Source organism: Tamandua tetradactyla, chromosome 5, assembly GCF_023851605.1.
Source record: "Tamandua tetradactyla isolate mTamTet1 chromosome 5, mTamTet1.pri, whole genome shotgun sequence".
NCBI lineage: Eukaryota > Metazoa > Chordata > Mammalia > Pilosa > Myrmecophagidae > Tamandua > Tamandua tetradactyla.
In genome coordinates this window covers 40,046,702-40,060,604 of record NC_135331.1, presented here as the reverse complement: position 1 = coordinate 40,060,604, position 13,903 = coordinate 40,046,702, and the positions used below count along the sequence as shown (strand labels likewise).

The 13,903-nt window shown below is 45.7% G+C and overlaps 1 long non-coding RNA gene across 3 annotated transcripts; it reads left to right on the top strand.

Moving 5' to 3' along the window:
* The first annotated feature begins 12,269 nt into the window (after nt 1–12,269).
* Nucleotides 12,270–13,368, top strand: LOC143682369 (uncharacterized). 3 transcript variants are annotated; one of them, XR_013175099.1, is made up of 3 exons: nt 12,271–12,498; nt 12,617–12,905; nt 13,197–13,368. It is a non-coding gene; the product is annotated as an uncharacterized LOC143682369 (long non-coding RNA). The 3 variants fall into 3 exon arrangements; XR_013175100.1 differs by having other exon boundaries at nt 12,272–12,401; XR_013175098.1 differs by having other exon boundaries at nt 12,270–12,905.
* The last annotated feature ends 535 nt before the right edge of the window (nt 13,369–13,903 follow it).

Sequence of the window (13,903 nt, the reverse complement as noted above, 5' to 3'; positions counted from 1 at the left end):
GTGACAATGGCGGGCTGGGTAGTGAGGAAGATGGTATTGATTGTGAGCAAACTTTTGGGGCCCCACAGAGTTGTTGGAATAGAGTGCCACAAAAGCTGAAGCAAGAGGAGTGCTTTAGACAGACCACAATTCATCACGCCGTGTTGGCCATGATTTTGAAGGAGCGAAGTCCCTGATAGTTTAATTACAATTGTAAAGCGCAAAGCAAAGTCCATTAATCATAAGGAAACTTCAGCCCACAAGTTCGGGGTTTGTTGGGTTGTTTAAATCTGTTGTCCCCCTTCTTTCCTATGGTATGGGATTCCCCCCACCCCCGAGCTTAAATTAGGGGGCTTAAACCACAGAAACCTTCGGATTAAACTCAATCGATTTTTTTTTTTCCATTTATAGACTGCAAAGACGCAAACTTCTGTCTGGGAATTCCTCTTCCTCCCCTCATTGGATAGAGTGTTAATATTTCGGTTGACACAGCTGGAAATGACCTCACCCACATGGGCAGGGTCCTTGGCAGCCATGGGGTACAGGGGTCGCTGCACCCCTGAGGCAGCCCTTGAACTCGGAGAGAATCCGAGGACCAGGGAAAAGATGAGACTTTTCCTAACTCCTTCCCTTGAGGACGCGGCGACATGCTCCGCCTCTAGCTTAGGTGTCAGGCAATGTCCTATTTTGAGCCCGAGGAAGCGAGTGCCCTAGGAATCCTTGTGGGGCAAAACACGGGCATAATGTGTAGCCCTTATTGACTTCTCAGACCTGGTAGAAACCAGGAATCAACCTTCCGGCTCTCCAAACTTCATCGATTGCAAGAGGCGGTCAATGGACTTCTCATATATGTCCCACTAAACGCTGGTTGCCCAGGAGCGGCTCCATGTCTTGTGGAGTTTCAGCCCGTTTTGTCTTACTAGGTGGGACATTGTTTTGGCGGCGTGTCTCAGACGCTTATTTCTCCTAGGGCCTTGAACCTCTGGGGGCCGTGACTGCTATTTAGAGTCAAACCTCTAGAGCAAGTCAGCCCGAGAACTCGAAGAGGACCCTTTCCGGCATCCTCTGCGAACAAACAGGATCGCGGCAAGGCGCGAGGTGTGAATCTCGAGCCCTAGGGGCGTAGGGGTGTGTGGAGGGACCTTCGTGCTCCCCGCATCTTCCTCCGGTTCCCAGCCCGGGTTGCTTTTCCTTCGCTTCCAAAAGGTGGAAAAGCGAGCATCTTCTACAAAAGATCTTCTTCCAATCAACTTTGGGGACTTCTTCCAGGGCCCGGGCAGCTATGAGGGATCGGGATTGGGAGGACCCCAGGCCTTCCCACAGGTACCTGAGGCTCCGCAGCGAGGGGCAGGGACAGAAGGGGGTGCGCAGGCACCCACTCGGCGCAGCCATTCAACCTGCCGGGCCCGATTTGCAAGCCATTGAGGTCTCTGCCAGGTTCCCGAGGTCTCTGTTGGATCTCCGGAGCCGAGAGTGAGGGCATGAAAATAGGACAAGGCTCATTGGGAGCCGGTGTTTGGAGGTACGGTTGCTGCAAAGCATATATCAGAATTTGTAATATAAGACACCACCGACAGCCATGTCCAAAACGCAATAACAGCGAATATTAATTGTGCGTTTACTATAGCGTCTTGCACTCACAATCTAATTTAAAACAAAAAATAACCCTATGAAACAGATTCCTTTTTTTTTCCAGTTTCTTTTTTTATGCCCATTTTACAGATGAGAAAACTGAGAGCTGAGGTAGTTCAAGGACTTTGCTGGGGTCGCCCATTCAGAACGTGGCAAGGCGGGATTTTTGGAGCAAAGCGCGGCCAACGGGTCTACTCCTCTACCTCTTTGGACTGATTCTCCCTCGTGGGATGGCTGGGGCTCTGGGGCACAGGAAATCCATTTCAGCGACTGCTTTCTCTTTCTCATCCACAGGCTCCAGTAGCCGGAGCTTCTCTAGGGCTAACTTTCGCTCCCCGGATTTCTCTGCAGCGGGCCCCAATTCCCACTCCATTCCCCAAACCCTCTGCTTTTCTGGTGGGGGAGGGGGCGCGCGTCTTCCGGGCTCGGGTCTGGACCCGCCTGTCCCCAATTGCCAAATCCTTCAGAAACCTGCTGCTCACCCCACCCAGTTCCTCAGCTTCGAGAACTGTGGGTAAGCTGGGGTAAATCCGGAGGACTTCCCGGAGGTGGCGACTAAACACTCAGGTCCGACGAAATCCCGTCAGGGCTCACACTGAGGAGCGGGATCCTGGGAAGCTTCGGGCTCCCCTCTCCACCTCTAGAAGAAGGGCCCCAAACTCTAAGTCCAGTCATCTCTTTTTATTTCTGTCCCTCCACACCCCCGCCCCCGCACTTCTTATTTGACCAGCATCTGACCCCAAGAACTTAACTCAAATCAGATGCATATTAATTTCGTACTCACCCCACCTCTCCAATTCCAAAGTCTAGGCTGAGACACTGTGGCCACCCCCATCTGTGCTTCTCTGACCCCTAATAATGCTATGGGAGGTCCATATAAATTTACCAAGAACACAATTCTCTGCTTGCTGGGGACACAAGAGGGATCCTGGAGGTTACAAGGCTGAGTAGTGAGAATTGCTCTTCTGATTTTCCGTGGTTAGGGGAGAAGGGGTGTGTGTGAATTTATTTTTCCTTATATTCAGAAACCCTGGCCTGTGATGGCGGCAAGAATTGAACCTAGAACCTAATGGAATCCCACAACAAACACTCTTGCCATCTCATGAGTCAACTTCGCTTAGGGCCTCGCGTGCCCAAAAGTTTAACTCTGCTGTAAAAGGGAAACTTGAAAAGTGACTTCTGCAAATCCCAAGACTGGCTGGCCAGCAACTTCTGGGATGCGGGTGTAGCGGCAGTGCAAAAGGAAGGGGTAAAAAGAGCCGAGTGGGTGGAAATCAATTGGAACAAAAAATAAAGATACATGCGGGATTAAATAAGCTAAGAGGCTCAGTCGAGGGAATTCTAGATCTGGGTTTTGAAATGAGACATTCCCTCTACCTTTGGCCATCTGGCTGTTTTAAGCTCTGCCCCATGCTGTATGATTTTAGCAGAAAATCTCTTCCGTTGCAGCTTCGCTTTTATTGAATTCATCAAAAGCAAACTTTCCCTGAGTTTTTTTTTTTTTTTTTAAGAAGGCTAAAATAATACGCCGACCACTGTGACATTCTCCGCTCCCAGGCCATTTTTCATAACGCCGCGGATCCGCTTTTGTGCCTCTGAGGCGACTAAACAGATGAATAACGAGCAAAGTCTTCCGAAAGTAAGCTAGCAGCTTTTCTCAGCTCGAAAAAAGTTAACTGAAATGAGAGGTGCATGTAAAAACCCCACTCCCAAAGATGGGGGCCACACTTTTATTACTCTGAATGAGAACGATGTCTTTTTAAAAGCAACTAACTCTCCACACCCGCACACACACACACTCACACACACACTCGCTCACACAAACCACACAAACTTTAAGCCTTGTGAAGCTGCCCAGGTGGTGTTTAGAGAATTATGGTAAAGAAAGAAAGAACGAAGAAGTATTTGAGGCAGATTGTAGTTGGCCAAGATATAAGAAGGGTTAAAAATTATTTTTATTTTTTATTTTTTGAAATCATAGCTAGTTTGAAAGTTGATCTCTGGCAAGAGGAAAAAAAAGGCTGCAGCACTAAAGGAAGATTCAAAGTGTTAAAAGGACGCTCATAATGTAGTATTGTGGCAGGTCGGGGTAAGTTACATTTTCTTGTTTTCTCTTTGGTTTGGGAACTCAGTGAAAATGCACTTTGAGAAGAGTTTTCCTGTTGGTTTTAGGGACGAGAAAGCATCTCCAGGCTCCCTCCTTGGATGGCTGCCTTCTGAGACCCTGCTCTGGTTTTGCGTGTGTTTTATGGGGAGGCACTTTATTCCCAGGTCCTGCCAACCCAGTCCCAGAGGCCCGCGAGCCCCGAGTGGCCCGGGTTTGGGGAGCTGCGCTGGGGCCGTGGAGGCAACAAGCCTTGGGGTCCCTCCCCGCAGGCGAGCGCCGCGCCGTCCCTCAGCTGAGCCTGCGGTTCGCCTGGCTCGCAGGAATGAGTTTTGCACTTGTGGAAAATATTGCACTTGTGGGCTCGTGCAGCTGCGACCCTAGGGTTTATCGGGGGGGAAAAAACTCTTCCCTTAAATGGACGCTTTGGAAAAACTCAGCCATTGGTTCTTGCCAGATGATTATTGATGCAAAGTAAACCCTCCGGGTTGGAGCGCGCGTGCGTTTGTTTAACCCTAAAAATATTCCCCTTCAGAGTTGCTCAAGTTGACATCTACTCGAAATCATTTGTGTTCTTTTTTCAGGGGCTGGGAAATAACTAGGAGTGACCTGCGGGAGATGGTGTAGACACGATAGTGTGGGAAATATTTCACAGCAAAGCGATGCCTTGTGTACGCGGAGTTGCAAGGCAAGTGGTCCCAAAGACACTCGAAACGCGGTTCCCAGAGCACGCGCCCACATTTCCGCAGACACGCATTGCAAACGCCTAGTTAAATGAACTTTCTGGCCACTAACCCGCGTCTCTAGGATTTGGTTCTGCGGTTTGAATCATGTCGGTCTGCTGTGTATTTCTCGGCAGAGCTATTCGGGCGGCGGTGCCGAGGGGTGGTTCATTTACGCACTAAACCACGACCTGCAAGTGTCTGCTGCAAAACAGGTTTTATCTCCTATTAGCTCGTCCCTACCGTGCACGTGGAATAAACACGTGCTGTGCTAGGGATTGGGCAGAGAGGATCCAGATGTTGCCAGAATCGACTTTGCCAGTTGTGTTTCTGAGGAGGTCGAGAGAAATTGACAAGGGCGCTGATCGGAGGTGATTTTTGTTCATTAGCAGGCGCGATTCCTGCGCCTGGGTCTGGCGGGGCAAGCATATAAAAATGCAACTTTTGCCCCATTGGTTCGCTAGGTGAATTAGCACACACTGGGACTGAACAGTCCTTGACCTTTGCCTTTATGTTTGCGCAAATGTTTGCCTAAAACACAATCGGCCTTGACAAGAGAGCATGCTACCGTGTGACACTGCCTATTCACCAGATAGATGTTCCCTGCCACACACAACCCAGAGCAGCCTTTTAAATAGCTTAGGTATTTGTACAAACCGTATAAATTAATGTCGGATGATTGCTAGTTGTTGGTTAAATAGGAGACCATTTAGATGTGGTTTATGCATCTGTATCTGGCCTTTTCTTTTAAAAAAAACATTTCTTTCAGAAAAACTAATAGGATGACCAGGAAACAAAACTGGTGGTCGAGGAAAGATTTTGTTTTAGAGGAATCAACAGTCTTGTTTGATCAAATGGACAGATGAATGCTGTTCTCTTACAAATGGCTTCTCCACAAAGATGGACAGTGGGTGAAGAAAGAAGAGAGAGGTATAGTGGGGGAAATGGCAAGAGACTAATGTGCAGAACAATTGGTATGGGGGGGGGGGTATCGGGAAAGAGCCCAAAGATCCTGGAGGATTTATTGTTCCTGGAAGATCCATGACCGCTCGTCAAGAGTCTCTCAGGGACTCTGGAGACCCTTTAGGACTTCGGACGTTTTCTCAATTCCTGAACACTTCCCTCGATAAAACCAAATACTTTACAGGAGGAGCAAAACATCTTACCAAAAACCCAAAAACTGGTTTAAGCCTCCTTTTAAAACCTCCCACTGCAGATCTGAAATGACTTAAGGACTGGGTTACTTTTTTTTCTGAACTTTGACGTAGGAAAAAAAAAAAGAAAAGAAAAAAAGAAAGAAAGAACTCCCCCCATCCCCGCCTGGGCTATTGTTCTTAGTTGGGTTCTGAATTTTCCATACACTTTTCATTACCAGCAAGATGGCAAAACCTCACCAATCCCTGGGACTAAAGTTCTGGGGCAGAAATGACGGCAGAGACCGGGAGGGCAAATTAAGAAAGAAAAATCAGACACTTTTGCAGTATTCTTTCTGGTGATGTCATTGCTTTGGGGAAGAGGAGTGTTTAGTTTCTTCATTCCAAAGGGATGCAGTTGGCCAGGGAAGTACCAAAGCAAGTCATAGCCTAGGGATACAGACCTGAATGTCTGTGATCACCGTGGTTTCACCAAATGTTGGCAAGATCTCTTTCAGTCTTCCTCTAACCCTGTTCAGGTTATGGGGAGGGGAACCAGCAGTTCCCCAGTGAAAGCCCTTCCTCTTGATCTCTGGGTAAAATTTAACTTCTCTCTGGTGGGCTATACAGTTCAGAGAAAGAGGAAGTCTGTTTAACAAACACCATATTCCACACCAAATTTGGGTGCAGCACAAAAGTAGTAGAAAGGTTAAAAAAAAACAAAACCAATAACCCTAGAGTGCAAACGAAAAAGGTAAATTCAAGAGCAAGCATCTTGTGGAGAATTGCAAGAAGATTAAACAGAAGTAATATAAAGGAAAATTAAGAAGACCATAATTTTTCAATAATCTCTCTTAAGAATTCTTAGCTAGTAAATCAGATCTTTAGTTTGTCCTTTTTTATTTAATTAACACTCTTCAGGTATGAACCATTTCGAAACAATTCTTTAAGGCTGACAGAAAACAAGATGAATTATAGCCTGTGTATTTTGGCTTTCAATTTTAAAATGCAGGCAACTAGATATGTACAGAAATAATATTAGCATTCCCTGGTGTATTGGCCAACTTTATTAGGCTCATATTCATCTGAACTATTGTTTAAAAAAATGTTTTCATTTACAAAAATTACCATAGGTATTCTTTTCCCTCTCTCTCTACTCTCTGCCACCATCCCGGATAATTTAGGAATTTAAGACAGGAAATATATGTTTAGGGCTTGATTATCTGAGGTATTCTCCTGAGACATGGAGAATGCAAGGCAGCAGTAACTTTCTAGCTTTTGATTTTCTTTGGTTGTGCTTAGGGTGGATGAAGTTTGCTAAGCCTTATAAGTGAATGGAGACCTAGAATCCACAAGCCATGATGCAGCTTAAGAGAGGTTGAATTAAGTGCAGTTGTTATAAAGACCAGTTTTGGAATTCAAGAAATTTCCAAATTTGCTCACTCAGAAGTGCATATATTTCAAATGGAATACATATCAAGTGAGAAAATATATACATATTATACAAATATATTTCATATATATCTTAGGCATGAACGATTCAAGTATTTAGTTCACTTATTCATTTTATTATTCAATTTAGTCGATCAAATTGAAGATAAGAAATGATCAATTTGGTATTTTCCTGAGAAACATCTAGAATTTGTGCATATTTCTCAAACACAGCTGAAATATCATTATATATTTACACTGTGAAATCTGTACTTGGTTTTACATAGATGTGTTAAAGAGGGCGTATAATAATTTATTGCATGAATGAAGACATAGCATATTGACAAAACTACTCTTATTCAAGAAATAACAAAACTCTAATGGAGAAGAAATGAGGAAAAATTTTTCCTAACATTTCTGGAAAAAACTGTTCAAAAATAATTGAGAATTTATAGTAACGTTACTTTCCTTGGTGCAAAAAATATAAGTGGAAAAAAAGGTTATAACTATATTAGAAAAATGAAGATAGCTTATTTAGTCTCCATGTTGAATATTTGGGAAATCTCTGCTAAACTTCATTTTCATATAACATTAATGTTCATCAAAGACAATATGATTGCATTTAGCTGATGCTGAAGTGGCAGTATCTTTTAGATGACTCTGTAGTATATATTAACCCCTATATTAATATTTTTCTTAACTGATGATTATACAACACCTGTGAAGTTTTATATTTCACTACGAAGTAAGATTAAAGTGAAGAAGTAAAGTTAGGTTTCAGGACCTCAGCGATGGAGAGAATCCAAGACCCTTCTCCCATTCTATCGATTCAAAGTTAATTATTTTCCCTAATTTTTGTAGATGCAACTTTCATTGTTCTAATAAACTTCAACAATTGTTTGCTATTAAATTCCACTCTGCTCTGCACCTGAAAACTTAGAAATGGTTTGGAGGTATGTGAATTTAACACTCAGTTACTGAACTTAAGTTGGGATCCCTCAGATATACCACTTCCAGGTGCTATGCTTGTGCATGCCAAGAGCCAGGCCACTGAGTCCAGGACCAGAGACCAATCCTTCGCTGGTGGGTGGCAAGTGTAGACTTTCTTGGTGGGGAGAGAGAGAGAGACAGAGACAGAGAGAGAGAGAGGAGAGGAGAAAAGAGAGAGAATCCTTCTCATCTTCGTTTTAATTCAGAATCTCTGCCCGGATAAATTGCGCTCCAATTTCCAAAGCCCACTGCGTCCACCATCAGGCCCTAATTATTTGCTCCTGGCAAACGGAATGCGGGCTCTGGACACTACTCTCCAGTACTTGGGTTCCAGAGGGCATTTGGGAGGGTCCCGCTAACCTCCGGCCAGTGAGATTTACGATCTTGGCACATAGAATTTGTTCGCACAGTCATGATGGAAAATCCCGGCCTTCGAGGCGTCTGGGTACCCATCTTAATCTCCTTTTGTGTAGAAGTCGCGCACTGAGTTAAGGAAATGGGTGGTGAGCCGCGAAGGCATTAGAGGAGAGGAGCAGGGGCACACGGCAAGGTCCCACATCTCTGAGGTTCTCACCTGGCATTTCAGGAGCCTCTTAATTTTCCAACAGCACAGAGCAGAGCGTCTGTGCTAATCAGTCTTGTAGAGGCCATGCCCACAGGGAGCGCGAGCGTGGGGCAGGTACCGCGAGGGGCGGGGCTCATTCCCTGATGGATCTGAAAGTAAGCTGGCTGGGGAGCCAGGGCTGGGAGAAATGTCTTCCAGGTACTGGACTCTGATGCTTCACGCAGCTTTCGGACCCCTATTTTCTTTTCTGCACGGATCCCAGAGCCGGCTGCACTGGGGGCGCCCTCTCCTGCTGCAGCTTCCCTACCTGCCTTTTCCCATCCCTTCTTAGAGCCCCTTGCCCCATCACATCCCTTCAGCCTTTCATTAACCCTCACCCCTCCCGTTCCTTCACAATCCCTCCCTTAACGCCTTTACCCTCTTCACCCCACCTACTCCTCATCCTTCACTGCCCTAGACCCTAGCATCCCCTCAGATAGCCTCGGCCACCACTCCCCTTGCCCTCATCACACCTTCCAACCTCCTCCCATCTCCACCCCTCTCCCATCCCCCATCGCACCCCCACACAGCCTTCATGCTCCTTACAATCTCCATATTTCCCACCTCCACACCACTCACACTCACCCCACCTGCAGCCTTCCATTCTCACACATGCATTTTGTGTGTGTCCCCCTTCACTTGCTTTATGCTGGGTGGTATTTGAGTTCCCCTGTCTTCTTCTGTTTTGGAGACTCTAGCTGGCATCTTCGCCGACCCCTCCCACCTCTACAATTTCTTTCCATACTTGAGGGTCAGCATGTCTCCTTCCCCCATTCTGCATTCTGGATTTCTCTTTGGAGGAGAGCAAATGGTTACCTCTACCCCCTACATGCTTTATTTTTTTTTAGCCATGAGGGCCCGTAGTCAAATCAACCTGGGGCTCAGAACTTGAAGAGTTGTTCTCCAGAACGCTGGGAGGGGCTGGGAGACATGAGGAGCCAGAGACGCTGATCTGGCTTCTGTGTATTGAGCCCTCAGCTTAAGGGAGTTTCCTCTTATCTTATCTTCCACTTCTCCATATTCCAGGGACTCAGCCTCATAAGTCTAACATTCCCATCAGCAAGGTGGCAGGCTTTCAACCGGCATTTCTACAAATAGAGCAGGTTTCAGAATTGCCCAGAAAGCCTGTTAAAAGAAGCAGAGATTGCTGGACAGGACTCCCAGAGATTCTGATCGGAGACTTGGAGTGGAACCTGAAACTTTTTATTTCCAACAAATGATCAGGTGATGCTGAGGCGGCTGCCCTAAGACAACATTTTGAGGCAGTTAAATAATGCTCCATCTGTCTGAAGGGATTCTGTCTTAATAGCTGAAAGGCACAGGGAGGTCCACTGAGCACAGAAGTTGAGGAGCAGAGTGATGTGGCTACGGGAAAGTATACTAAACTTTTTTCCAAACAAGGAGAAGATTGGAATTGTTGTTTCAGAATGATGTGAGTTTAGTTTCTCAGATGTAAAATGACCAAATCATTTCTAAGATTTCCAAGGAGGTCAGGCCTAGGACATCATTAACCTTGCTGGTCATTTTTATTGTGGCTGATGATGCTTAAAATTGGGGAGGATTGGGTCCTGGAAAACTAAAAGTGATGGTCACTCTGGTACAGTTTATCATTTGTGAAGCTTGGTGTGTGTGTGTGTGTGTGATGTGCTAGAAGGTTAGTTGTCTACTGTGGTATTTAGGTTTCACTCTGAATGGACAAGAAGACTCAGACTTCCAGGGTCAGCTTTTCTAGCCTGGCTGGTGGTTCCATGATCGCTTCCTGCTTCCATTCAAACCATCCATGTAGAGGCTTCAGAGACGCTTCCCTTTAGCTGTCTCTAAAAACCAGAAGGTGGTCAACAAACTTCAGGCTCGTTCACGTTCGGTCCTTCTGATTGTCTATAGTTGGTTTCCAAATAGGAACTCCAAAGATATATGTAAAAAGAAAAAAAGCATAAAGAAGTAAAAATTTAAGTTCCTCAAATTTAACTTTATTGTGAGTGTATGTCTGTATTTGTGAGTGCTATGCTTAACCAGTAGGGAAGCACATACCTGAAGTGCTCATTCTGCTACACAAATATTCCTTTGCTTTGTATTTGAGTTTAGTTGACAATGTAAAATACAAATCACAAATCCTGGTCACATGGGCCAAAAGAATCCACACATTTGTCTCCCAGCTGGTTTTGCCAACAGTTTGCAATCCTATTTTCTCCTGGCTTAGTGACCAAAGCAGAAATTTCTTGTCTGCCTTTGGTGATTGGGATCTGGGGATTACAGTTCTGAAGTCTTGGCCTCTACATGTCCACAAATCCCTAGCATCAGTTCCACACCCCAAATTCTTTTTTACCTCTTCTTTCTCATATGAAAACAAACATGCAGTAAACAATACTCTTTGGGAAAAACTCAATTGTAGTGACATCTTTCTCTTACAATCCTATTATTACAAGTGACTGAAATGTTCTGTTAAACAATACCCTTTTTCCTGTTTTGAAGAGAAATATTCAAATTTCATCTCGTCAAATGCCCATTTGCAAGCACATTTCATCAGCTGTCTTCTATTCTATAAACGTTAAAGACATTGAGAAAACAATGCAGGGAATCATCAGTACACCATTTTTTGAGAGATTTTAGGGTAGATTTTATATAAGTGAAACAATCCAATTACTTATTTTAAAGGTTTTCAAGTTCGTCTTGCTTTCCTTTCTCCCATTGTCCAATCTCTGTACCTTATTATCTTCTTTCAAATAGAAGCGATTGCCCAAAGTTGTTTTTATCTGAAAATTCAGACGTTGCAAACAGAATCATATATTTAATGCTGATACAAATTGAGTAAATTTTGGAAGTCTGCAAATTCCACTTTTCTCATTAATTTGAAATGGAGGTGAATGTAAATCAAATTCGTGTTTTATTGCTGAAATAAAAGACTCAATGGGAAACATCAATCTTATAAAGTTGCCGTCTACATATTGGAATAACCTCATCAAAGAGAATTGCTACTGTATTTATTGTTTTTTTTTTTTTTAAAGAGAGAGGGAGGAAGGGAAGGAAAGACAGAGAAGGAAGGAAGGATGGGAGGAAGAAAGGGAAACATCTTTAAACATTTTCTTGTTTTATTATATTTTGTTTGTTTGTTTGTTTTTTACATGGACTGGGGCCGGGAATCGAACCGGGGTCCTCCGGCATGGCAGGCAAGCACTCTTGCCCGCTGAGCCACCGCGGCCCGCCCATGCTACTGTATTTAAAAAATTAGTTTTGAGTATGCTATGTGAAGAGATTCTCTGCATAGCTCAAGATCGAGGGACCTACAATAGTCTTGGTTATGGGAAAATGGCCCAGATATGCTCTGGCTCAGAGATGGCCACACTGGAAATTTGTGACAAATGACATCTAACCATAATGATAATATAAATGTTGCTGTCATTTTGGGGGAAAAAAATCACCCTTAGATTTTAGTGCTGTGTACTCTGGCATTTCCCTCAACCATCTAATCAGCCATTATGCAAAGTGTGGTTGTTGGTTGTTTCTTGATTTGTAATGTCTAACTCCTCCCTCCTGGTTGGGTAAATCCCCTCTCCTGTCCCCTAGCGGAGTGTTTTTTTCAGCGCAACAGCAGCAAGGATAACAGGGATTATTTATTGATCCCCTGCTGTGTGTCAGCTACTGCGGAGGAATCCGAGGCTTGTCCAGCTCTGGACGGCGTGCACTGCAATGCACAGGCTTTGGAAGACAATCGAAGATTGAGCAGATATTCTAGCTCCGGGTCCTTGTTTCTCCTCATTCAGTGGCCTCACCCATGGCGCAACTGGTTCCTGCGACAGCCTGTCGGGGTCAGAGCGATTCACCGCCCCTTGGCGGACTTGCTTATAATTCGCGCCCCCTTCTATAGAGCTGTCCAGTTTGACCCGAAGCTACAACCAGTCCCGGGTCAGCACTGCCAGACCCGGTTCCACCACACTCTGTTTGAAGAGCCCCATTTGATTCAGTGGCCGCCACAACCAAACCCAACTTTCCTCTCTGATTTTGTTATTTTGATTTTTAATAGATCAAAGGCGTGGAGGGAGGAAGGAAAAGCAGGGAAGGGGAAGAAGAGAGCGCGTGAAGGGCGGGATTGCTGTGGTGTCAGGACGCGGCGTCCATCGGAGGCCACTAGCTGGGGTGCAAGGAAGATGTGCGCGGAAAGGGCTGGAACCCTGCGCCTGGCGCGGCATTGTTTGGGGCGCCCGAGTCGCCGCCACACAGTACGGTCTCCATGGCAACGCAACCTGCCGCCGCCGCCGAAGTTGAAGGCGCTTGAAAGGCTTGGAGAGACCAGAATCCCAACCCTATTTCAGGTCCCGGGAGCAGCGGGGGAAATGGGGCAGCGAAAGGGGGAGAGACTCGGGAGCGCACACTAGGAGAAAGGGGAAGAGAAAGAGGGTGGGAGGGAGGGAAGAAGGACGAGAGAGAGAGAGAGAGAGAGAGAGAGAGAGAGAGAGAGAGAGAGAGAGAGAGAGAGAGAGAGAGCGAGAGAGAGAGAGAGGGAGGGGGAGCCCTAGAGAAATCTCATCCCAGCACCCCAGGCCTATGAATGCTGGCATTGTCCCTTCTTTTCTGAATCTGATTTACCATATCATAACCCCCAGGAAGAAGAAAACATCAATATCCCGAAGGAATGGAGATGTTTCTATGGAAAACCTAGGAATTTTAGTCCATAACAGATCTGGTGTTAAAAAAAAAAAATCAAAGAGATCAAAGGCAGCACTGCCTGGAGTATAGATGCGTCTCTGAATTAAAGATGGAAGATGTGACTACAAAGTACTTTTTTCTTCTTTATTCAGTCCTCTGTTTTCATTTCACAGGAGGCACTGGCCTCCTCATATCTGAACTAGACCGTCATTCCCTCATCATGAACAATGTCGTGGAGGGGGACAAAAGGGGGGGAGGAGCGGGGCACTAGGACCGGCTCCCCTGCCATGGCTGGTTTTCCGGGCATCCTCTCCGTGGGTCTCCGTGGGGGGTCAGCCTGGCTCTTCTCATAAAAGGACCTCAGGGAAAAACCTGCCTTCATCTTCATGCCTGCAGGGGCACTTACGATAACTGAATTCAGGAGAAGGGAGGTTGTGTCAGGATAGCTCCTCGTCTCACGGAAATAAGCTTGGGACATTATCAGAAGCTTAGTGTGGCAGTTCTGGAGTGGGGGAAGAGATGAGGATCTTTAGGCCCAAGTATGAACTAGGCTGGGGTTTAGGGTACGTTGGTATGGGGCCTTTGGGGTAGCCACAGCTGTCTTTGCAGATGAAGTCTCCTGATGATCCCTCTGAGAGAGGTCCCCAAAGAAGGAGAACCTCCT